At 44.3% G+C, this 27,276-nt stretch overlaps 1 long non-coding RNA gene across 1 annotated transcript in view; it reads right to left on the reverse strand.

Moving 5' to 3' along the window:
- LOC126419236 (uncharacterized) overlaps positions 1-14,110 on the reverse strand; it is a 60,139-nt gene extending 46,029 nt beyond the window's left edge. Inside the window, exon 1 of the long non-coding RNA XR_007575944.1 lies at positions 13,645-14,110. This is a non-coding gene — a long non-coding RNA (uncharacterized LOC126419236). The remainder of the gene's footprint in view (positions 1-13,644) is intronic.
- Positions 14,111-27,276: the final 13,166 nt, after the last annotated feature.

Consider the following 27,276-nt stretch of genomic DNA (forward strand, 5'->3'; position numbering starts at 1 on the left):
GGTCCCTAAGAAATTCACACACATTTGAACATTTCTCTTTCTCTCTCTCTCTCCCTCCCTCACACACACACACACACACACACACACACACACACACACATATATATATATATATATATATATATATATATATATATATATAGGGTGGTCCATTGATAGTGACCGGGCCAAATATCTCACGAAATAAGGATCAAACGAAAAAACTACAAAGAATGAAAATCATCTAGCTTGAGGGGAGAAACCAGATGGCGCTCTGGTTGGCCCGCTAGATGGCGCTGCCATGTGTCAAACGGATATCAACTGCGTTTTTTTTTTTTAATTGGAACCCCTATTTAATATTACGTATTCATATAGTACGTAAAGAATGTTTTAGTTGGACCACTTTTTCCGCTTTGTGATAGATGGCGCTGTAATAGGCACAAACATATGGCTCACAATTTTAGGCGAACAGTTGGTAACAGGTATGTTTTATAAATTAAAATACAGAACGTAGGCCGGCCGTGGTGGCCAAGCGGTTCTAGGCGCTTCAGTCCGGAACCGCGCGACTGCTACGGTCGCAGGTTCGAATCCCGCATCGGGCATGGATGTGTGTGATGTCCTTAGGTTAGTTAGGTTTAAGTAGTTCTAAGTTTTACGGGACTGATGACCTCAGATGTTAAGTCCCATAGTGCTCCGAGCCATTTTGAACAGAACGTAGGTACGTTTGAACATTTTACTTCGGTTGTTCCAATGTGATACATGTACCTTTGTTAACTTATCATTTCTGAGAACGCATACTGTTACATCGTGATTACCTGTAAATACCACATTAATGCAATAAAGGCTCAAAATGAGGTCCGTCAACCTCGATGCATTTGGCAATACGTGTAACGACATTCCTGTCAACAGCGAGTAGTTCGCCTTCCGCAATGTTCGCACATGCAATGACAATGCGCTGATGCATTGTTCTAGATGTATTCATTCACGTTTCTTGTAGTGGCCATTTTCGCAGCAGCTGTATATAAATTGCAGTTGTTTCAAAGAAAATTCCTTTTTCTACATGCTCGGCGATGCGCAGCATAAAAAAAGAGCAGGTGTGAGCAGTCACTCACTCACAATCACATAGTACCTTTCAGTGAGTGCTGCTTTCCTGTTTCATTTCTACTAAAACTGTAAGCGCCCGAAAGAAAAGCTGAGACCACGCTAGTGAACATCACTGTAGCTCGAAAGCCGAGCTGTGAAGCCGCACTTATCGTTATCCACCTGCCGTCTGGCAGCTGATTAACTGTTGGGCCATAGGGAGCGAAAGAAGGTGCTCCATTCTCCGTCGTCCTCCGCTAGGACCAGACGCAGCGCACGGAACCACCAGCGCAATGGACAGGACGCTGGAAGCCATTTTCTCGTCTGTGAGTTGCACCGCACTACACCAATGACATCTAGACCTCCGTGTAGCTATTCAGGGTCTGTCTCATACATTTCCGGAGATAGCAGTGCAAATATAAATCCAAGGAAACTGACTTCCGCGGAAATATTCCGCAGCGGCGCTTGCTAGGAGTGATACCATATGAGTGCTGTGGTCGGTGTACTGATAACAACCACTCCATCCTGTTTGTTGCCGGAAAGCTGATAAGAAACTGACTGCGCACTCACTCGGCGCTTTCCATTATTCGGTATTGGCTCTCCACGAATACTGATTCACATGTGTTAAGCAAAGGCTTTAGACGCTGAAGTTCGTCGTTGTCACCCGTTGCCTTCCCCCACTTTCCCCTTTATAGGAGGAGGAGAGTAAATGTCAAATGGGTACGAAAGTTTTCGGTCGTTCCATTCGCTTAGTTCGAGAGAATTGTTGTGTGAGCGCTGTTTATCTTTCGCTATTTGTTCCTGGTATGAACTATGCTCACAGACGCAGTAGCTGTTTGAGTGAGAGATGAGAATTTTCAATTTGCATAAGCGACGAGTACTGCTTATTTGCTATGAAACGACGTTACGGTACCATGCAGGGAGAATTTATACGTTTAGATGACAATGAAAGTGCAAAAAATTGCAACGACTGATAGGCGGTATTCACTGTTCTGTACATCAAGAAGTATTTCGTACTAAACTTGCATGTATGGAGCACTTGAAGAAACTGGTCGTACGAATAGTAAAATTCCTGACGTCGCAGCCATTCTTCTATTGTCAGTTGCAACAGTTGTAAGTAGCCTGGTTAGGTTTTTATATTGGTAACGCCACGTAGCGCACGGTATGAAGATCACTGGCTGTGCTGTGTGCAGTCTGAGGCTGGTCGGCATTGTTGCAGTAGTCGCTATTGTAGCGCTGGGCAGTTGGCTGTTAACAGCGCGCAGCGTTGCGCAGTTGGGAGGTGAGCCGCTAGCAGTGGTGCATGTCCGGAGAAAGATGGCGGAGTTTTGAGAGCAGATGATCTGGACGTGTGTCCATCAGAGACAGTAAATTTGTAAGACTGGATGTCATGAATTGATATATATATATATATATATATATATATATATATATATATATATATATATATATAATGACTTTTGAACGCTATTAAGATAAATACACTCCTGGAAATGGAAAAAAGAACACATTGACACCGGTGTGTCAGACCCATCATACTTGCTCCGGACACTGCGAGAGGGCTGTACAAGCAATGATCACACGCACGGCACAGCGGACACACCAGGAACTGCGGTGTTGGCCGTCGAATGGCGCTAGCTGCGCAGCATTTGTGCACCTCCGCCGTCAGTGTCAGCCAGTTTGCCGTGGCATACGGAGCTCCATCGCAGTCTTTAACACTGGTAGCATGCCGCGACAGCGTGGACGTGAACCGTATGTGCAGTTGACGGACTTTGAGCGAGGGCGTATAGTGGGCATGCGGGAGGCCGGGTGGACGTACCGCCGAATTGCTCAACACGTGGGGCGTGAGGTCTCCACAGTACATCGATGTTGTCGCCAGTGGTCGGCGGAAGGTGCACGTGCTCGTCGACCTGGGACCGGACCGCAGCGACGCACGGATGCACGCCAAGACCGTAGGATCCTACGCAGTGCCGTAGGGGACCGCACCGCCACTTCCCAGCAAATTAGGGACACTGTTGCTCCTGGGGTATCGGCGAGGACCATTCGCAACCGTCTCCATGAAGCTGGGCTACGGTCCCGCACACCGTTAGGCCGTCTTCCGCTCACGCCCCAACATCGTGCAGCCCGCCTCCAGTGGTGTCGTGACAGGCGTGAATGGAGGGACGAATGGAGACGTGTCGTCTTCAGCGATGAGAGTCGCTTCTGCCTTGGTGCCAATGATGGTCGTATGCGTGTTTGGCGCCGTGCAGGTGAGCGCCACAATCAGGACTGCATACGACCGAGGCACACAGGGCCAACACCCGGCATCATGGTGTGGGGAGCGATCTCCTACACTGGCCGTACACCACTGGTGATCGTCGAGGGGACACTGAATAGTGCACGGTACATCCAAACCGTCATCGAACCCATCGTTCTACCATTCCTAGACCGGCAAGGGAACTTGCTGTTCCAACAGGACAATGCACGTCCGCATGTATCCCGTGCCACCCAACGTGCTCTAGAAGGTGTAAGTCAACTACCCGGGCCAGCAAGATCTCCGGGTCTGTCCCCCATTGAGCATGTTTGGGACTGGATGAAGCGTCGTCTCACGCGGTCTGCACGTCCAGCAAGAACGCTGGTCCAACTGAGGCGCCAGGTGGAAATGGCATGGCAAGCTGTTCCACAGGACTACATCCAGCATCTCTACGATCGTCTCCATGGGAGAATAGCAGCCTGCATTGCTGCGAAAGGTGGATATACACTGTACTAGTGCCAACATTGTGCATGCTCTGTTGCCTGTGTCTATGTACCTGTGGTTCTGTCAGTGTGATCATGTGATGTATCTGACCCCAGGAATGTGTCAATAAAGTTTCCCCTTCCTGGGACAATGAATTGACGGTGTTCTTATTTCATTTTCCAGGAGTGTATATTGTTTGCTCTTTATCAAAATCTTTCATTTGCTAACTATGCCTATCAGTAGTTAGTCCCTTCAGCAGTTAGAATCTTTTATTTAGCTGACAGTAGTGGCTCTCGCTGTATTGCAGTAGTTCGAGTAACGAAGATTTTTGTGAGGTAAGTGATTCATGAAAGGTATAGGTTAATGTTAGTCAGGGCCATTCTTTTGTAGGGATTATTGAAAGTCAGATTGCGTTGCGCTAAAAATATTGTATCAGTTTAGTGTTGATCAGAATAGGTAAAGAGCGAAATATCTGAGTACGTTCAGTTCTGCTCAGCTGTTTGAAAATCAAATCATGTAAGAGGTTTATTAGCACGATTATTCATTAATTTTTCTAAGGGGACGTTTCACAGTTTCCAATGGAGACTTCATATACAACCGCAAAGTATGTTCGCTAAGTCAAGACGTATGCCTGGAACGATTTTTCGATGTAAATCTCGCTGGTGTTGAATTTATAAAGTAAAAGAAGTGCAAGCACTAAAATTAAAACGTCGGGAATGGATTTCAGAATTCACATTTGAAGCTGACCTGACTGCACACTGCCCAAAGTAAAAAATGGTTCAAATGGCTCTGAACACTATGGAACTTAACTTCTGAGGTAATCAGTCCCCTAGAACTAAGAACTACTGAAACCTAACTAAGCTAAGGACATCCCACATATCCATCCCCGAAGCAAGATTCGAACCTGCGACCGTAGCGGTCGCACGGTTCCAGACTGTAGCGCCTAGAATCGCTCGGCCACCCCGGCCGCCCACCCAAATCTTTCTGATTTGATGGGGATGCCTTTAAAAAATAAAATCGCGCTGTAGAACGGACACTTTCTGACAAAGACATTCCAGTTCCCTAAGCTCAGTGTGACCGCTACGGTCGCAGGTTCGAATCCTGCCTCGGGCATGGATGCGTGTGATGTCCTTAGGTCGGTTAGGTTTAAGTAGTTCTCAGTTCTAGGGGACTGATGACCACAGCAGTTAAGTCGCATAGTGCTCAGAGCCATTTGAACCCTAAGCTCAGTGCCATTAAAGAAAGCGCTAAGTCTGAAGAGTTCATTGGGGCCTAGCAAGAATTAAGAAGATAGTTTCATAAAGGTTTTGAGGACACTGACCTCTTACACTTCTTCTAGAGCTTTTTTCAGGACCGTTCGTTGTTTCAGCTGAAAGCGCCTTGCGCATGTGCGGACGTAACTGAATGACCTGCAAGGTATTTCCAGTTTCAGTGGCGAATCTGTTTACGTTAAAACTGTCCGGAACCTCTACATTGGTTTCCTGAGGTGATTTTCCAAGTACCATAATGAGGTTGCAAAAGCGCTGTAATATTTCGATCGACATATTTGTGTGAAATATCTTGTGGCAACTTGAGTGCGAGACTCTGTGAAATTGTCTGAATCTGTGCGTATGCTGCTAGTTTACACGAGATAAAAATTATATTTTGCCTTCAGTGACAAAAGGAAAAAATTCATTAATACTGCAAACTTGTCTGGTTTGCGATCTATGTTGTTGAGAAATAAGAAATGTAAGACCACGTCACATGCAGTGTGACTGCACTGTCATTTAAATGCTGCGCGTTAGCTGTCTCCCCTCTTGCCGCTCATCGCGCTCACACAGGGTGACGTAACGATGAGGAAAATGTAGAATGACGCTTTCCTGGAAAGTACTGCTGCAGATAATCCGTGATTATTATTAATGCTGTTGTACGAGGCGTGTTTTTTAAGTAAGTATCGTTTTGAAATTAAAAAAAGACGTGCTAAGATATCTCAATAATTTATTTTTACATGAAAGCCTGTACACTAACCTACTTTTCTACATAATTTCCGACGATGTTGAGGCACTTGTCATAACGTTGTACCAGTTTTTGGATACCCTAGTCACAGACGTCTGCTGCCTGACTTGTTAACCACTGTATCACCACTGTTTTGACTTCGTCATGCCGCGCGGGATTACCCTTAGGATAATTTAAATTAAGTAGTGTGTAAGCTTAGGGACTGATGACCTTAGCAGTTACGTCCCATAAGATTTCACACACATTTGTAATGTTTTGAGTTCGTCATCGTCTTGAAGACGCTGAACGCCCAGGTGTTTCTTCAAAGTGCAGGAACAGATGGTAGTCACTGGGCGCAAGATCGGGGCTCTACGGAGAATGATTTAGAGTTTCCCATCGAAAAGATGTGATGAGATCTTTGGTGTGATTCGCCACATGCGGACGGGCATTGTCTTGCAGCAAAACGATGCCCTTGCTCAACTTCCATGGACTGTTGCTTTGATTTTGGTGTGACCTGGGCCACCCATGTTTCATCGCCCGTAACAATTTGGCTTAAGAAATTATCACCGTCGTTGTGGTACCGCTCAATGCACTGTGTAAACGTTTGGTTTTGTGCACATCCGTCAACATTTTCGGTACCCAACCTGCGCACAATTGTCGGTAATTCAAGTGCTCGGTCACAATGCCATACAAAACACTACGAGAAACATTAGGAAAGTCATCGCACAAGGAGGAAATCGTAAGGCGTCTGTTTTCTCTCATCTTATTGCCACTTCCCGCACCAAACTTTCATTAACGACTGAAGGACGCCCACTCCGTTGTTCATCATGCACATTTGTGCTGCCATCTTTAAATGCTCTCACCCACTTTCTTACCATTCCATCACTCATAATGTTTTCTCCGTAAACTGCACAGATCTCACGATGAATATCGATGGCTTTTAGGCCTTTGGCACTAAGAAATCTTATGTACTTCACAGTCGGTGGGACTCACGATTGTCGGAGGCATCTTAAACACTCAGCAAACAACGAAAACGAGGAAGAATCAAGACTGTAATGGCGTCAATGCGTAGATTAAGATACAGGCTTTCATGTAAAAATAAAATTATTGAGAGATCTTAGCACGTCTTTTTTAAATTTCAAAACGGTAATTACTTAAAATACACGCCTTGTATGTTTATTTATCTATGGAAACAATGTTACTTGTGGACATGTTATGCGGTCATGAATGTTCTGGCCGAGCGGTTCTAGGCGCTTCAGTCCGGAACCGCGCTGCTGCTACGGTCGCAGGTTCAAATGGTTCAAATGGCTCTGAGCACTATGGGACTTAACATCTGAGGTTATCAGTCCCCTAGAACTTAGAACTACTTAAACCTAACTAACCTCAAGACATCAAACACAACCATGCCCGAGGCAGGATTCGAACCTGCGACCATAGCGGTCGCGCTGTTCCAGACTGAATGAAGCTCCTAGACCCGCTCTGCCACCGCGGCCGGCGGTCGCAGGTTCGAATCCTGCCCATGGTGCTCAGAGCCATTGTTAGCGGTCATGAATGAATCATTACACGCTGTACTTACAGAAAAATGGTTGTTGCAGTCTTCAGTCCGAAGAGTGTTTCAGTTCTGTTGGAATCACAATTCGGTTTTATAAAGAGGAGACTAAATCATTGGCCCATTACTTAGTCTGCATTTATCGCGAATCTCTCGACCAGCACAATGTGCCAAGCGGCTGGAAAAAAGCACAGATGACTCCTGTATATAAGAAGAGTAAAACCGACCCGCAGAATTACCGACCAATATCCTTAACATCGGTCTACTGCAGAATTCTAAAGCATATTCTGAGTTTGAATATCATAAATTTGCTAGAGACCGAAAAGCTCATGTCCACGAGTCAGCACGGCTTTACAAAGCATCGCTCGTGCGAAACCCAGCTTGCTAGCTTCTCACATGATACACTGAGAAATACGGACAATGGGCAACAGGCAGATTCCATGTTTCCATATTTCCGAAAAGCGTTCGACATGGTACCCCATTGCTGACTTGATAAAAATACGTGCATACGGGTTAGACTCCCAAATATGTCACTAGGTCGAAGACTTATTAAGCAATAGAACCCAGTATATTGTCCTCGACGGCGAGTGTTCACCGGAGACAGATGTAAGCTCAGGAGTGCCCCAGAGAAGTGTCTTGGGACAGTTGCTATCTTCTATACACATAACTTCAAAATGGTTCAAATGGCTCTGTGCACTATGGGACTTAACATCTGTGGTCATCAGTCTCCTAGAACTGAGAACTACTTAAGCCTAACTAACCTAAGGACATCACACACATCCATGCCCGAGGCAGGATTCGAACCTGCGACCGTAGCAGTCGCGCGGCTCCGGACTGAGCGCCTAGAACCGCTAGACCACCGCGGCCGGCTATACACATAACTGATAGGGCAGAGAGGGTGGACAGCAATCTGCGGTTGTTCGCTGATAATGCTGTGGCGTACAGCAAGGTGTCGAAGATAAGTGACTGTAGGTTGATACAAGATGATCTAGACAAAATTTCTAGTTGCTGTGACGAATGGCAGCTGGCTTTTAATGCAGAAAAATGTAAGTTAATGCGGATGAGTAGGATAAACAAACCCGAAATGTTCGGATACCGCATTAGTAGTGTGCCGGTTAACACACTTACATCGTTTAAATACCTGGGCGTAACGTTGCGAAGCGATTTGAAATGGAACGAGCTTGTGTGGTTTATAGCAGGGAAGGCGAGTGGTCGACTTTGGCTTATTGGGAGAATTTTAGGAAAGAATAGTTCATCTGTAAAGGAGGCCGCATACAGAACGTTAGTGCGATCTATTCTTGATTACTGCTCAAGTGTTTGGAATACGCGCCAGGTCGGATTGAAAGTAGGCATCGAAGCAATTCAGAGGCGAGCTGCTAGATTTGTTAGCGGAAGGTTCGATCAGCATGCAAGTGTTACGGAAATGTTTTGGGAGCTTAAGTGGGAAACCTTGGAGGAAAGAAGATATTCGTTTCAAAGAACACTAGCGAGAAAATTTAGAGAACCGACATTTGGAGCTGACTGCAGAACGGTCCTACTGCCGCCAACATATACTATTTCGCGTAGGGACCACGAAGATACGGTACAAGAAATTAGGTCTCATATAGAGGCATTTCCCTCGCTTTGTTTGGCAGTGGAACAGGAAAGGAAACGACTAATTGTACCCTCCGCCACACACCTTACGGTAGCTTGCGGAACATGTATGTAGATGTAGAACTCTCAACGTAAGTCTATCCTGTGCAAGCTGCTTCATGTCTGGGCAGTTACTGCAACCTATTCGTACATCCACTTCAGCATGCTTACAGTAATCCCCTCCCGTGACCCACGTCAAAACTTTCTTGGGTACGCAGCGATGAAATAATTCTGTTTCGTCTGTGCTGAAGACATCTCTGGCGTCACGTTATTCAAGTACTGTATGCAAAACGGCAAATCAGCCTGTAGTTACAGTCGGTAAACTTGGTTAATTTCACTACAAATGTATTTCGATTCTGTACTTTTTCCTCTCTTGAGCGCTTCAACCAGCAGTGGCTTGCAGAAAATTCACTACCCATCTCTTTTGCAAGTTCCTTAGCACTTTCAGGCTGTAAGTGTTCTGATACGGGAGCAGTCTGAGATCTAGATCATTTCAGCCAGACAGGCAGTATGGCGTCTTTCTTCATCCTTAGCTGTTACCGTACTTTATCTGTCTGGCCCGAACATACTGCGCTCAAAAATAGAAACATTTAATCTCAACTTTTATTGTTAAGAGTCCTAACGGACGGACAGACAGACAGACAAAGTTAGTCTACAAGGGTTCCATTTTTCCGATTGAGGTACGGAACAATAAAAACCAAGCGGAATTTTTTGTTTCGTGTTTTATGTACATAAAGCCTCTGAAATCATTCGACGGTAAAACCTCAACTTCGGCAATAAGAGGTTGAACACTTCAGCGCTGTCGGAAGATTACAGTTACATTCGTGGATTTCAAAAGAACTGACGATTCTGTTGACAGACAAACGCTGTTTAACAGACTAGAAGAATTAGGAGTCGATTGGAAGATCACAGACGTACTCCAGGAAAGACATGGAAAGTGAAATTCGTGGGAGAAATCTCAGACTCATTGGAAATTCACGCTGGCCAATGGTGGCCGAACGGTTCTAGGCGCTCCAGTACGGAACCGCGCCACTGCAACTATCGCAGGTTCGAATCCTGTCTCGGGCATGGATGTGTGCGATGTCCTTAGGTTAGTTAGGTTTAAGTTGTTCTAAGTTCTAGGGGACTGATGATCTCAGATGCTAAGTCCCATAGTGCTCAGAGCCATTTGCAAATTCACACATGAGACTTTACCAAGAATACCTGTAACTTTTACAAGACATTCAGAGAAAATTTAGCCGGCTACTAACCTTTCAGTCTTTTCTTCAAACGACTTGAGGGACCTCTGGAAAGTAGTACAGAAGCAAGTGTGAAATTGTAGCCAAACATTTCTCTACACTCCACAACTCACAACTGCGAGAAGCCATCTGAGTAACTCCGATTTTCAAAACTAGCAGCAAATCTTGACTCTCTTCGATCCTCACAGGAAGAAATAGTGAAACTCAAATCACTGAAAGATAAATGAGTACCTGGAGGAGATGGAATTATTGTAGAATTATGGGAACTGAACCACAAAAACATAACACAAAAAATTCACAGAATAATATCAGGAGTATGGAAAACAGAAAAAATCCCCCAAAAAATGGAGGAGCACCTTGATGCAACGAATCAATAACAGATGACAAAACAGCTCCGAACAATCACAGACGAATTCACATCTCCCCGTAACTTATAAAATTTTCTCTAAAGCTTTGCTGGGTCGACTTGAGCCGCAAACGTATTAGGCGAGATTCAGAAAAGGGGGATCCTGTGCTGAAGAGTTGTGGAAGTTCAAAACCGTTCTACACATCAGCGATGCCGACACCACACTCACGTTTGTGGATTTCAAAAGAACTTACGATTCTGTTGACAGACAAACTCTGTTTAACAGACTAGAAGAATTAGCAGTCGATTGTAATATCACAGACGTACTCCATCAAATATTATCTGGAAAGTGAAACTCGTGTGAGAAATTTCAAACTCACTGGAAATTCACATATGAGTCCGACAAGAAGCTAGCATATCGTCACTCTTGTTCAACCTCATGTTGGAACAAATAATCAAACAAGACACGTCAAAGATATCAAAATAGGAAAAGAGAAAGGAAAAGGGGTCACTGTGATATCCTTGACATGTGGAGATGACCTGTCTATATTAAAAAGCAACGCAAAGCAGAACTAGATAAACTACATGAAATCTCCTGTAAAACCGAATGTAAATTTCCCATGAAAAAATTCAGTGTATGGACACTAAATCAATCAGAAGACTCCCACTGAAAACACGTATGGAAAAATCTCACAGGTACAATGTTTGTTCCCCAACTACTTAGGAGAAACCACCCAACCCACAAGATTGAAGACAATCTTCAACACAGAGAAAATATTCAGAGAGTAAAAGGCGTACAAACTGATATTTAATCACTACAACAAAAAGAGCAACATCTCGTAACGAAAATATGCGCTACTACATCACGATAGTTCTACCGGAAGGCTTGTATGTGAGACAAACCACAGTAATTACAGGGATGTGAAAAATTCATAACATAGAGAAACAGGAACGAAAATTTTACAGCGCTGCTTTCCGAAGCGGAACTTGGGTCAGACCACCTACAAAGGAATTCTACGAACATACAGACGTCACAGATGAATTTAGGAAAAGATAGCTACAGCTCTACGGACACGTATGTGCGGTGGATGGAAACACACTCACCAAAAGAAACACTCATTTAAAAAAAAGTTAATGGAAATAACCAGCTGGATGAAAGAAACCCTAGATCACCTGTAAAACTGAAAATTTCAGAATAAGAAATTGAAGACAGACAACAATCCAGAATTAAAATAAAAAACAAAGAAATTAAACACTTCTCAGCGATACAAGTAACAGACAAAAACTGGACAGACGAAGGAAGAAAAGAAACAGTGAATTAATGAAATGGTTTTGGGAGAGAAGTAAAAGGATGATACAGGTAATAGTCGTTTTATTTCCTGAACTGTTCAGTCGTTAATAGCCGTTTCCGGCAGTCTCGTCTTTCAGTCTGAGCATATTACTAAACACTACTGCGAAACGTTTAAACGCACATCACTATATTCGTCTTTTCAGGAGCTTTCGAATGCCGTTAAAAAAAGTACACCGTTCCATCAAACAAACTGCTTTAATTTCTCGATTCATACGAGGGTTGAAGCGATTGAAAATGAAACAACATAAAGTGCACTGCTTCGCACTAGTTTTTAACTAGAACGTCATTTCGGTTTGCTGAACCGTTCCTGAAACAAAGGTGTGCATCTGTTTTCTTCTCTCGTTTCCCTCCTCCTTCGACGATGCACACACTGACACACACATACACACACGCAGAAATATACGGTTCTCAGTAGTATTTCGGCTTTCCTCAGTATTTTCTCTCAGTTACGTTGATAACTGAGGTATTTCCATTCTGCGACAGTCACGATGAAACCTCGTCTAGACTTCTGGATTCTTCTCTAAATCAATCCAGACGGGTCGTCGTCACTTCTACACTACTAGCCATTAAAATTGCTACACCACGAAGATGACGTGCTACAGACGCGAAATTTAACCGACAGGAGGATGATGTTGCGACATGCAAATGATTAGCTTTTCAGAGCATTCACACAAGGTTGGCGCCCGTGGCGACACCTACAACGTGCTGACATGAGGAAAATTTCCAACAGATTTCTCACACACAAACAGCAGTTGACCGGCGTTGCCTGGTGAAACCTTGTTGTGATGCCTCGTGTAAGGAGGAGAAATGCGTACCATCACGTTCCCGACTTTGATAAAGGTCGGATTGTAGGCTATCGCGATTGCGGTTTATCGTATCGCTGCATCACAGACAGGAGCGCCTGCGATGGTGTGCTCAACGACGAAACTGGGTGGACGAATGGCAAAACGTCATTTTTTCGGATGAATCCAGGTTCTGTTTACAGCATCATGATGGTCGCATCCGTGTTTGGCGACATCGCGGTGAACGCACATTAATAGCGTGTATTCGTCATCGCCATACTGGCGTATCACCCGACGTCATGGTATGGGGTGCCATTGGTTACACGTCTCGGTCACCTCTTGTTCCCATTGACGGCACTTTGAACAGTAGACGTTACATTTCAGATGTGTTACGACCCGTGGCTCTACCCTTCATTCAGTCCCTGCGAAACCCTACATTTCCGCAGGATAATGCACGACAGCATGTTGCAGGTCCTGTACGGGCCTATCTGGATACAGAAAATTTTCGGCTGCTGCCCTGGCCAGCACATTCTCCAGATCTCTCACCAATTGAAAACGTCTGGTCAATGGTGGCCAAGCAACTGGCTCGTCACAATACGCCCCTCACTACTCTTGTTGAACTGTGGTATCGTGTTGAAGCTGCATGGGCAGCTGTACCTGTACACGCCATCCAAGCCTTGTTTGACTGAATGCCCAGGCGTATCAAGGCCATTATTACGGCCAGATGTGGTTGCTCTGGGTACTGATTTCTCAGGATGTATGCACCCAAATTGCGTGAAAATGTAATCACATGTCAGTTCTAGTATAATATATTTGTCCAATGAATACCCGTTTATCATCTGCGTTTCTTCTTGGTGTAGCAATTTTAATGGCCAGTAGTGTATATTTATTGAGACCTGTTTCCCCAACCTGCTCTGCTTGTAGGCTCCCGCCATGCCCCCTCCTCTTTACCCCGTGAACAAGCACCACCGCTGGCGAGTGGGAGAGCGCTGCTCACCTGGACCTCTGTCTTCGCGCTACGCGCGCAGCAGGTAGCGCACCACGGCGGCTGCTGCTGCGGCCCAGGCGAGCACCGACCCCGGGACCGCCGATGCCGAAACCGCGTAGCCGCCCGGCAGCTCTTCCGGCTGCTTGACGATGATGTCCGGCCAGCCGAAATCGGCCAGCCTGTTCGGTTCTTCTGCGGCGACCACTGCCACCAGCAACAACAAGAGGACCTTGCTGTCCATCTGCACTGCTTTCGTGTGCGTGTGTTACACGAGACTGCAGGCCAACTGCGCTTGGCAGACTCTGATATTACGCAAGCGGCTCGGGCCTGCTGGAGGGAGTCAGATGTTTCCTAAGAGCGTTTTCCAGCTGTTCGGTGAACCGCAGCGCTCGTGTCGCAGATATAAGCAGTGCCGCCCGGTTCACTCCGCTGCCCTGCGTAAGACCCGTATCGGCGCGTCGTTCCCTAAGCTTCAAGCACGTTCGTTACAGACATTTAAGATGGAAACTTTTGCAAAGTTGCAAGTAGCCCGCCTTAACTAGTGAGATTACGTGAGAAACCGGAACGATAAGGAAGCCACTTAGCAATTCAGTTAATTGGAAGAAACGCTGCCGCGCAGGATTAGCCGACCGGTCTTAGGCGGTCTTTTCCATGAAAGCCTGTACCTTAATCTACTTTTCTACATAATTTCCGTCAATATTGAGGCACTTGTCATAACGTTGTACCAGTTTTTGAATACCCTCCTCATAGAAGTCTGCCGCCCGACTTGTTAACCATTGTATCGCCACTGTTTTGACTTCATCATGCCGCGCGGGATTAGCCGCGCGGTTAGGGGCGCTGCAGTCATGGGCTGTGCCGCTGGTCCCGGCGGAGGTTCGAGTCCTCCCTCGGGCATGGGTGTGTATGTTTGTCCTTAGGATAATTTAAATTAAGTAGTGTGTCAGCTTAGGGACTGATGACCTTAGCAGTTAAGTCCCATAAGAATTCACACACATTTGAACATTTTGAAGAAACGCGACAAGGATAAAGCCTGGATAAAGCATGCTACCTGGAGCTAACAGCATGTTGTAACCTTCCCGTATGAAAATAAAAATAATTTTTTTTCTGATAATATCTTAACTCATGAAAACTGATAAATTTTGACGCAAGCAGCACTACGCCATGGCCCTGTGAAATCAATCTGAATAAACTGAAAAAAATTTTTACCTCATGATGGTGTTTTGGGATAACGCTGTCTATATATCTGCTCGTGAATGGCACAGCTTAGTGCAATGCTGTCCTATCTGCTGATACTGGACAACATTTGTCTGAGATCTGAATTATTAGAAAAACTGACTTTGCTTACTGACATAGCTGCACACCTGGTCGTCTGATTACTAAAGAACACATGACTATTATCTGCGAAAATTTCTGAAATATTTAAATTTAAATAAATGACTGGATCGGGGACTGGAAATGACTTAAGTCAAAATCATTCCTTCCTTTTTGGTAGACCGGTAAAAATTATATTCTGAAATTCCTTTACATTATTGATAAAGATCTGCAATCCATTATATGAAAATATTACAAATCTGGGTCAACTGGTGCTGACGAATCACAAAAAGTTTGAAACAAATTCATATTAACATCTCAGACAAGTGACTTAACTACGCGCATGCCAATAAAAATAATAAAATTTCCCTTACAATACGTGGCTATGAACTGCGCTGTACCAGTGACAGACTGCAACTGCACTGTAGCAGCGAGCGACTGCAACAACTGCCGAAATTGCTGTGACCTGCGACTCCATTGCAGCAAAGATATTTTCTGTCGCAGGCAGCGAGTGAGCAATACATCGAAATTACCTGATCGTCTCGCTCCTGTTCACGATTGATCAGTTAAGTTTAATCAAAAGGGTGCTGTAGCTACTGTTTGGCTGTGTTAAACATTCTACATCTACATCTAACAGTATTATGAAAATGGTACTTGCTACTCACGCTTTTGCGTTAGTGTGTGTGTGTGGTGTGTCTGTCGTCTATATTTGACAAAGGCCTTGTTGGCCGAAAGCTTATTGTGTGAATTTTTTTGTAGTGCCTATCTGCGACTCAGCATCTCCGCTATATGGTGAGTAGCGACTACCCTTTTTATAATATTGTTGCATTCCATCCTGGATTTTCCTACAGCTACATCTACCTACACACTTCACAAACCACAATACGGTGCGTGGCGGGGAGTACCCTGTACCATTAGTAGTCATTTCCTTTCATGTTCCACTTCCAAATAGAGCGAGGTAAAACGGCTGTCTACGAAGTGTGACAATAAAGTAATGAGACTGATGTGGAAAAAAATGTTGCTTACCATTTTAGTCAAGTTCAGTGTTGTCTCCTTCAAAGTAGTTCCCTTCTGATCGCACACACTTTTTTCAGCGCTTCTGCCATTGATCGTAACATTTCTGGAACTCATCTTCTGTAATATCCCCCAAGACCCTCGTCACAGTGTTTTGGACATCTTGTGTTGTTTGAAAATGATGTCCCTTGACCACCGTTTTGCCTCTTGGAAACACAAAAAGTCGCACGGAGTGATATCTGATGAATAAGATGACTTCGGTAGTACTGAAATTTATTTCAAGGTTAAAAATTGCTGTACTGACAGAGCAGTATAGGATGGTGCATTATCGTGATGCAGAATCCAATTATCAGCAATGTTGTCATAGATACGAAGAACTCTTTTATGAAGACTTTCTAAAATTTCTTTGTAGTAATATTGGTTAACTGTTTGTCCAGGAGGCACCCACTCTTTATGAACAATTCTCTTGGAATCAAAGAAGCACACAAGCACGCATTTCACTTTTGACTTTGACATACGAGCTTTTTTTGGTCTTGGTTATCACTTTGAGCCCCATTGCGAATTTTGGCGTTTTGTCTCTGGATTGTACTGAAAGAACCAACTTTCATCACCAGTGATAACACGGCTCAACAATTCTGGATAGATTTCCGTTGACTCTAAAAGATCGGCTGCCACATTTTTCCGTGTTTCTCGCTGTTTTGGTGTGAGATTTTTGGGGACCATTTTTGCACAAATCTTTCTCATACCAAGATCTTCAGTTATTATTAGACGAACCGTTTCTCGATTGATGTTCAGTTCTTCTGCAATCATTTTCACGGTTAATCTTCGATCAGATCGTACGAGTTCACGCACCCTGGCCAAGTTGACATCCGTCCGTGATGTTGATGGCAGTCCACTGTGGTCTTCATCTTCAACATTCGTTCTGCCTTCACTAAACAGTTTGTGACAACGAAAAACTTGAGCCCTTGACATAACCTCCTCTCGAAAAGCGTTCTGAAACTTCACGTAAGTTGTCCTCGCGTTTTCACCCAATTTAACGCAAAAAGAAATGGCATACCGTTGCGCAATATTATGTAGTTCCATTTCCGTGACGAGAGACATAAACACGTGTTAATTTATTACAGCACAATTCACGACTGAGCTGTTGTATCGATGTGCCGCTTGGACTGAAGCAGCTTATAGACCAAGGTTAAAGATATTGTGCCTACGCAAGCCTGCAGGGTTGCCACATCTTGCAAAGAAAGTCAGTCTCATTACTTTATTGTCACACGTCATATGTGCTTGTGTAGGAGCCCTAATTTCTCTCATCTTCGTGGTCTTTACGCGAAATGTACGTCATTGGCAGTCGAATCATTCTGCAGTCAGCCTCAAATGCCGGTTCCCCAAATGTTCTCAATAGTGTTCCTCGAAAAAAAAAAAAAAAAGTCATCTTCCCTCCAGTGACTCCCATTTGAGTTCACAAAGCACATTCATAATATTCACGTGTTGGTAACAAATCTAACAGCCCGCATCTGAATTGCTTCGAGGTCTTCCTTTAAACTGACCTGGTACCGAGCCCAAACAGTCGAGCAGTACTCAACAGTAGGTTGCGTTAGCATCCGATATGATTTCTTCTTTACACATAAACCACACTTTCCCGAAATTCTCCCAATAAACCAAAGTCGACCATTCACCTTCCCTGCTGAAGTCCCCACATGGTCGTTCCATTTCATATCGCTTTGCAACTCTGCGCCCAGATATTTAAACAACTTGATAGTGTCAAGCAGCACACCACTAATGCTTTTCCTACTCATCTGCATTAACTTACATTTTTCTACTTTTAGAGCTAGCTGCCATTCATCACACCAACTACAAAGTTGTCTAAAAGACCTTTTATTCTCTCATTCAGCTTCGACATCCTCCTGTACACTACAGCATCATAGGTTTCGACCCACCCTGTCCGCCAATCACATATGTATACAGAAAGTAACAGCAGGTCTATCACACTTCCCTGGGACACACCTGACGATATGTTGTCCCTTATCAAAACTAGGCGTCGAGGACAATATGCTGGCTTCTATTACGTAAGAAGTTAAAAATGGAAATAACATTTTTGTATGGATAGCTCGCGCACTGAACATGGGATATCACCACAATAACACAACGTCCAGTAATAATAAATAACATCATTAACATCGAATTGGGGTGAAGAACACATCATACTACTCACAAGAGTAGCACACAGCATTCAGATATGGAAAGGAAGACTGAGATGCGATAATCGACTGTCCTTCTTAAGTATGTGACATAGTTTGGACGAAGAACTACTTGCGTACTGCTGGAGTACAGAAACACTCGAAACAAAATGTACTCCACACACAAGATTTACGAAAACCTTCAATCGATTCAATTCCCAGCTAAGTTAAGCTGCAGCCACATGCTTCTCTACACAGGGAAACTGAAATGAAATCAAACAGTTAAATTAGGAATTCATAGGTAAGCTATAAGCAAACTCTTCCAAAACATTTTAGGCAGTGGAGGAAGCACCAATGACAAAAAATAAAATCATCCACGGCCTTGTGGTACAGTATATGAAGAAGACGGAGAAAATTAGAGTATTTAATTGGAAATTTGTAGGAAAGCAATATGAAGCACTACAGCGACATTTTTTAACAGTGAAAGATAGCAGTATAAAACATTCATTCGTGTTTTAGAATGACTAAATTGAGCTACAGTTTCGTATCCAGTAGACAAAGAATGTAGGATGAAATCACACATTAACATTGATTTTTTTTTAAAGTATGGGTAAAGCACTCCTGTAGTGCAAGAAGGAAACGCCAATCTCGTTAAAACATTTACGCACCTCTGTGGTCTATAGAGGGTGTAAAGGGTATAATTTCGGTTATTTGTATATGTGAACCTTAATATGTTCACACATTAGTGTGTTTGTTGTTTTTTCTCCACATCAAACAGTCTTCCCAGAAACACGTCACAAACATTTCGATTGGATGTTTTCTGCACCACCAAGAGCATTTTGCATCCTCATATCCACACTTCAACACCTGACCTGCTGCCCAGGGGAAATAAACATTGATGGCTCGCTCCTGCCACAAGTACTTGGAGGGACTAACTGAGCCGTGGGCAGCATGCATTGATGCCGTTTGCTCTTTGGCATTTTGTCACCATCGAGTGGCGTCTTATTTCTCCCTGAGTTACAATCACAACGAGTTGCTGACTTGCCTCCATCAGTGGCAGCAGCAGCGCTTATTGATACCAGTACTGCTGTACCATCTTTGGTGTGACCGCTGTATTTCCGTGTGGTGGTGTGTGTGGCAGTCGGGATAGAGCAGCGAGGAACTCTCCGCGGCGCAAGGTCAGGCCGGGACTGCTTGCGGCGTGCACACGAGGTCGGATTGTGAGGCGCTAGCTGCGAGAGCTACAAAGTTTCTTTGCCCACCGAACCTGGACACTGAAGTTGAGTGATCAGTTAACCTGTTATGAAACCTCAACTGCTGTGACATATCTTGGTTCATCGCCGTTCGTTACTTCCTGGGCCATTTTGGCTAGCAGCAATGTGTTGGTTTTAAATTGTGATTCTCATTTTAGTCTGAAGCACTGTGGGAGGCCTTTAGCCGTCTATTAATTTAGTTTGCTTTAATTTTCAAACAAGGCCTTCAGCTGACTTAAATTAAAGATTGATTTGTTTAAAAACTAAATTTTGAAAGTTTGTTCTATCTGAAATTCTTGTTATCCTGCCCTTAAACCCTGTGTTGTTCAGTGTCCAGTGTGTGGCCTTCAGCCAAGCTTTTACATGAAATATTTTTAAGATAAGGCCTTCAGACATCTGAAATTAAAATTTGAAGATTCAATTGTTTAAAACGATTTTTTTTAAAAATTTGCTCTATCTGTAGTTCTTGTGATCGGGGCCCTAACCCCTGAGTTGTTCAATGTCTTGTGTGTGTGGCCTTCAGCCGAGTATTTACGTGAAATACTTTTTAAATAAAGCCTTCAGCCGTCTATTAATTTAGCCACGTGTATTCTTTAAAGCAATCTTTTTATAACTCGTGGTCAGGTATTCAGCCGTTCTTGTTTTTGGTGTGGTTTTGGGCCTTCTGTCCAGGACGTATCTCAAGTTTAACTAGGCCTTCAGCCATATTATTTTATTTTAACCCTTTTAAGGCAATGTGTAATTAAGTGGTTCTTAGGAAAATAAAAGTTTGTGTGTTTTGTGCAAGTGACAGTATGCCCCCCCCCCCCCCCCCCCCCCCTCTACAACCATAGCCTGATCAGCTATATCCTGAGAAACCAGATTACACTAAGCAACCTAAAGACATATACACTCCTGGAAATGGAAAAAAGAACACATTGACACCGGTGTGTCAGACCCACCATACTTGCTCCGGACACTGCGAGAGGGCTGTACAAACAATGATCACACGCACGGCACAGCGGACACACCAGGAACCGCGGTGTTGGCCGTCGAATGGCGCTAGCTGCGCAGTATTTGTGCACCGCCGCCGTCAGTGTCAGCCAGTTTGCCGTGGCATACGGAGCTCCATCGCAGTCTTTAACACTGGTAGCATGCCGCGACAGCGTGGACGTGAACCGTATGTGCAGTTGACGGACTTTGAGCGAGGGCGTATAGTGGGCATGCGGGAGGCCGGGTGGACGTACCGCCGAATTGCTCAACACGTGGGGCGTGAGGTCTCCACAGTACATCGATGTTGTCGCCAGTGGTCGGCGGAAAGTGCACGTGCCCGTCGACCTGGGACCGGACCGCAGCGACGCACGGATGCACGCCAAGACCGTAGGATCCTACGCAGTGCCGGCGAGGACAATTCGCAACCGTCTCCATGAAGCTGGGCTACGGTCCCGCACACCGTTAGGCCGTCTTCCGCTCACGCCCCAACATCGTGCAGCCCGCCTCCAGTGGTGTCGCGACAGGCGTGAATGGAGGGACGAATGGAGACGTGTCGTCTTCAGCGATGAGAGTCGCTTCTGCCTTGGTGCCAATGATGGTCGTATGCGTGTTTGGCGCCGTGCAGGTGAGCGCCACAATCAGGACTGCATACGACCGAGGCACACAGGGCCAACACCCGGCATCATGGTGTGGGGAGCGATCTCCTACACTGGCCGTACACCACTGGTGATCGTCGAGGGGACACTGAATAGTGCACGGTACATCCAAACCGTCATCGAACCCATCGTTCTACCATTCATAGACCGGCAAGGGAACTTGCTGTTCCAACAGGACAATGCACGTCCGCATGTATCCCGTGCCACCCAACGTGCTCTAGAAGGTGTAAGTCAACTACCCTGGCCAGCAAGATCTCCGGATCTGTCCCCCATTGAGCATGTTTGGGACTGGATGAAGCGTCGTCTCACGCGGTCTGCACGTCCAGCACGAACGCTGTTCCAACTGAGGCGCCAGGTGGAAATGGCATGGCAAGCTGTTCCACAGGACTACATCCAGCATCTCTACGATCGTCTCCATGGGAGAATAGCAGCCTGCATTGCTGCGAAAAGTGGATATACACTGTACTAGTGCCGACATTGTGCATGCTCTTATAGCGTCCCCAGTGCCATATTACGAAAAGACAATATTTATAAAGAAGACATTCATAATTTGTAAGAGATTTTTTTTTTCTCATGTAGCCTTAAAATAATAATTTCTCTGTGTAGGTTTAGATTGCAAAGAAATAATTTATGACAGAATGATCTAAAGAGAAGCCCAGTTACACTCTTTTGTTAATTTTTTAGTCGACCTTACTTCCTCTTTTGTCTTGAATGTGGATAGAGGGACATCTTGCGAGTGCTGACAAATGTAAGCATATTTGTATGAGTTAAGCATATAATATACTGATTTAAATTTATTGTGCACTTTTAATTTGTAAGAGGTGATCCCGATTTCATGTCCGCCTTCCTTGAATTAACCTGCATTCAAGTAATTTACAGCTCAACAATCGCAGCGGCCGATGCAGCCAACGACGCCATTACGTGGCGATATTAACTTATGAAAAATTAGCGGAAGCGGAAAACTCGCCCGCTATTAGCATAATATTAATTTTTCTCCACAGCCGCACGAAGTTGCAGAAATACTTAGCTTTAAGATTCTTATTTTCAGTAGCATGGCCGAGACCCAGAGCCAGGACTCTGACTACAATACAATGGTTAACGGAGGTAAGAAAATACTCTCGCGCGTGTGTGGGCCGCAATTGTAATTAATAACTAAAGATCTTTTGCTTTAACGTCAACTGACTAGCCGAGGAAATTTATATGAAAAGTTTATTACATTGCTCAACTTAAATATCATTTTTATTAAGGCCCACCACGTAAGTCGGCAACAATCAAAAAAAATAATAATAACAATAATAATATATACATTAAATTACGACGACCGACGGACGCGAGATTGGCGCCGCAACTTTGGGGCCCGATTAATATGATTCTATTGTAATGAGTGTAATTATGTATGTGTATAATAATTGTAAAATATTAATGCTTGTATGAATTCTTTTACATGTACAACAACAAAACCACACCCTGAGGAGATCTGGAGAGGAAAAAGTGTAGAAAAGAAAGAGGATTGCGAGAAAGAAAAATAAGTAAGGTAAGGCCTATTGTGCAAGTATCCTGTGTAGCTCTGTGCGGAATATCGAACCCATGTGCACATGAGATACCTTCGGTGTTTTGTGTATTTATGTGTTTATTTTTGGAGGGGATAATTATTCGTTTTGTGTATTTATGTGTTTATTTTTGGAGGGGATAATTAATCGTGTGTGTATCAGTGTTAAAGATTTGTCAGTGGCTTAAAGTGAATTTAGTATGGGTAAGATAGGACAACCTAAAGCATCCGTACCAGAAGAACAAAATTCTGTTAATATGGAAAGTGAGGATCATTTGCAATACGTAAACGAATCCCAAGCCACCACCTCGGATAACGTAATTTCCGGAGCGGGGGGCGAGGATCTGTGGACGGTGAATGACGCTCCACAGCAGAATGGGAATAGAGTAACAACTCCACTGCCTGGGCAGGGGGGCCAATCGAGTGCTAGATTAAGCGGGGCACCAGTATGCTCACCGATTGCAGACCCATTTGCAGAATTTCTGCGCAGGTTAGAAGAAAGAGATAGGGAAAGAGATCAGAAACTGGCTCAGATGCTACGTGAGCAAGAGCAGCGCAATGAAGCGAAACTAGATAGGATCCAAAGCGAACTTGCCGAGATGCGGGACGCGTGCAAAGAAATACCCGATCTTGTGCAAAGCTTAGCCGGAGAGATGCAAAAATTACAGATATCGCAGGCTAGGCTTGAAGACAATGTCCAGACTTTAACCAACCGCGTGGATAATGTGGAGATAGATGCACGGAAAAGTATTGACGCATATTTGGAAGTGCAAGCTCAAAAAGTAGAAAAAGAATTAAATGAATGGCTAGAAGTAAAGGATCGCGAGATATCTGCAAAGATTGAAAGCGATGTAAAAACAGCTGTAGAACAAGCGACTGCGGCCGCGAGTGTAAATACTGACGCTAGCGCTGCCGCACTACATGCCGAATTAACACAGATTAAGTCCCGTGTGACTGCGGAGTTGCCAAATTGGCAACAGGAGGTCGCGCGGAGACTGTCTGCGTTGGAAAGCAATGTAAACAGTGGCGGACAGATCATGAATCAGACTCCGCGTACTGATTACTATAATAACGCTGACGGTAGCCAGGGTGCCAGTGCGCAACCGCAACCTAATGCGAATTATGAGCACGAGCAACACGCGATACCGTGCAGCGCACATCACGAAGTGATGAATGTCCCAGAATGTAGCAATCAGACGTGCAAAAAAGAGGACAATGTAATAAAACACAGGACATTCCAACCCTTCAATAGCGAAAAACGAAATGTCCACCCTGTTGTATTTATTAAGAGCTTTAGGAATGTGTTTCCCAGGACATGGACGGAAAGACAAAGAATACAGTTCGTGGTCTCCTTTATTCAAGGTGACGCGGCACTGTGGGCCAACGACGTGTCCGAAAAATGTCTAACGATGCAACAGTTTGAAGGTGCATTCTTGCAAAAATTCTGGTCCGATAGCGTCCAAGAAAGACTACGAAAGGAGTTGTACAGTCCAGAAATGTACAATCCTAAGATGGGAACGTTACGCAAATATTTCGAAAAGTATATAAACAAAACCAGGTACTGGGACGAGCCAATGTCCGATCGTGACATAATCAGATTAATAAAAATGAAGTTGCCCAGTGAAATTAAAAGATATTTCATCAATGTGCCGGAATACGATATAGAACAATTCATGGAAATAGTGGATTCTGTTGACCTATTGATCGAAGATATGAAAACCGAAAACAAGTGGAACCATGCAGGCTATAATCAACACAAAGCCGATTACAATAGCAGCCACAGTAACGGTAGTAACTTAGTACCAAATGGTAACGGGAATAGGCAAGAGCACCGGCAACAGAATCAAGGCACAAACAATGGCAATGGTTATAACGGCAACGGTTATAATCGTGAAAATCGAAAGAGACATCATGATGGACGCATGAGTAATGGATATAATGGTAACGGCAATCCGCAATGGCGGAACAACCGAAACCAGTGGCGTGGTCGTAACGAACCGACACCACAGTGGCAACAAAACACAGCGCCACAATGGAACGCCAACCCAGGTCCGTCACAGAATGTCAGGGAATTACAACCGACCACCGCAAAACCAGAGCCATACACAATATCAAAATACACCATCGGGGAGGCAGGGCGGCCAACCCAACAGTAGCAACAACAACAACCAGAACCACAATGTGAGGTTAGTGGAAGTGACAGACAACTGTCAACTCACTAATGCTCATCCGTTAAACTAAAGACAGCCACAATACGCTCTCCGTTGTTGGCTGCAGGATGGTGTAGTGAGGGCACATTCACGGATGACAGCCATAAACTTTGTATGCTGAGATACAATGAAGGAACAAAAATAGAAAAGGAACTTGTAGACATACCGCAGACATGTAACCGAACCGACAAAAGTGTTGTGCAGGCTATATTGCAAGCAGATATGTATGGAGCACCAATACACATAATAGTCGATACCGGTGCGTCAACCAATGTCATGAGCGCAAATTTTTACAAGTACTTGAGTCAAAATAATAGAATACCCGTATTGCCAGTGAAGAATTGTCGTGTTACAGGTGCAATAGGTGCACAATCTCATATCATAAAGCACCAGGTGCAGGTCGAGTTTACGGTAGGAAATGAAGCAATGAAAAGCTCGTTCCTAGTAGTTAAGGGATTAGGTGTTGCTTGCATTCTGGGGATGGAATTTTTACGCCAGAGGGACGCAAAAATCGACCTCTTGTGCGGGGAAGTAAGCCTTATGAATGAGGATAGACGTGTAATTTTGCCGTTGTTGAGGACACGGGAAGTGCACGGTAAATATTGCCGGAGCTTTCAAACGAGATTCGAAGGAATACAGGTAATGAATTTATATTCTGACTTAAGTACAAGACAAGCATGTTATAAGGAGTTTATTACTGAAGACAGAGAGGAAAAAAGGAAACTGATAGCAATGAAAGTTAGGGAGTCAGAACATTTGACTGAAGCACAACAAAACGAATTGACTCAGCTACTTACAGATTATGAGAATGTGTTTTCGGAAAAACCCGGTGTTATCGAGGGCTACACCTGTAACATCGAAGTGGTACCTCATGATACTTTCTGTCACGCAAACTACACCATCCCGTGGTCAAAGAGGGAGGCAGTTACGAAGGAAATAAGAAAAATGCTTGATTGGGGGATAATTGAACCATCTCTGTCCCCGTACAGCAGTCCGCTCGTGGCCGTAGCGAAAGCGGACGGCAGTATACGTCTCGTGCTTGATGCGCGCGACATTAACAAAATAATTGTACCTGTCAGAACGCGACCAGAAAACCTGGATGAACAGATACAGAAGTTTTATGGAGTTAAATATCTGACCTCTGTCGATATGCGTTCGTCGTATTGGCAAATCCCACTAACTGAATCATCAAGAAAGTACACTGCCTTTGTGTTTGCCGGCAGAAGTTACCAATTTAAAGTTTTACCATTTGGATTAAATGTTAGTGCAGGTGTCTTCATTGCAGCGCTCGATAAAGTATTAGGACCAGATTTGTTGGACCGAGTAACGTTGTATGTCGATGACTTATTAATAGCTACTCCCGATTGGGAAAGCCACATGGACACGCTGAGATGCGTACTAAAAAGATTTTCTGAGGTAGGCGTAACAGCAAACCTCGCAAAATCCAAATTTGGCAGGGAGAGAATAAAATTTCTTGGTCATGTAATATCACCTACAGGTATTGTGCCCGATCCGAAGAAAATGGCAGCAATTGAGAACTTCCCTCCTCCTAGAACCAAGAAACAGTTAAAGGCATTTCTGGGTCTAGTGTCATTTTTCAGACGATTCATACCTGACCAGCTTTTAAATGATAATACCCTGTTAAACTTGTTGAGAAAGAATACACCCTGGATATGGAATGAACTGTGCCAGCAGTCATTTGAGCAAATACGACAAGCCCTTCTAAATGCTAATCTACTGTCACATCCTGACATGTCAAAGGAATTTTGCCTTGCTACAGACGCCTCCACTGTCGGACTAGGCGCGTGTTTATTTCAAATCGATGAGGATGGTGGAAACAAGAACGTAAGAATAATCGGTTTCGCAAGCCGAGTGTTGTCAAGTTGTGAACGATCATATACAGTCACCGAACTCGAAACACTAGCAGTAGTATGGGCCATGAAGAAGTTCAGATACTATGTGTACGGAAAAAATGTAAAAATTTTCTGTGACCATCAGGCCTTAAGTTTTTTGCTGACATGCAAGTTAATGCACGACAGGTTGACTAGGTGGGTGCTTGCTCTGCAGGAATATCAATTTCAAATAATGTATATAAAAGGTTGTGACAACGTAGTGCCTGATGCCTTGTCACGGTTGCCGCAAGGTCTGCCTGAGTTAACAACAATACTAGAACAGGCAACAGAGTACAAAATTTTAGTTATGAAAGACCCTACTTGTCGAAAAAAGTTCCTGCAGACGTGCAAGCAACTGCCTAGTTTACAGGACGAAGATGCAGCTTGGGGAAAAGTCAAACAAGAACTCCTATCTTCGGGTGGAAATCAGATAGGTAGCCATTATTCTGTGCAAAATGGGGTATTATATTACCGGAAGGAGGTTAACAAGGACTTGTGGTGTATCTGTGTACCGGAAGTATGTATTAGTGATTTAATCTGGCACGTGCACCTTTCGTGGGGACACGTGGGTATTGAAGAATGTAGAGCACTTCTCGCAAGACAATGTCAT

Source organism: Schistocerca serialis, chromosome 9 (assembly GCF_023864345.2).
Source record: "Schistocerca serialis cubense isolate TAMUIC-IGC-003099 chromosome 9, iqSchSeri2.2, whole genome shotgun sequence".
NCBI lineage: Eukaryota > Metazoa > Arthropoda > Insecta > Orthoptera > Acrididae > Schistocerca > Schistocerca serialis.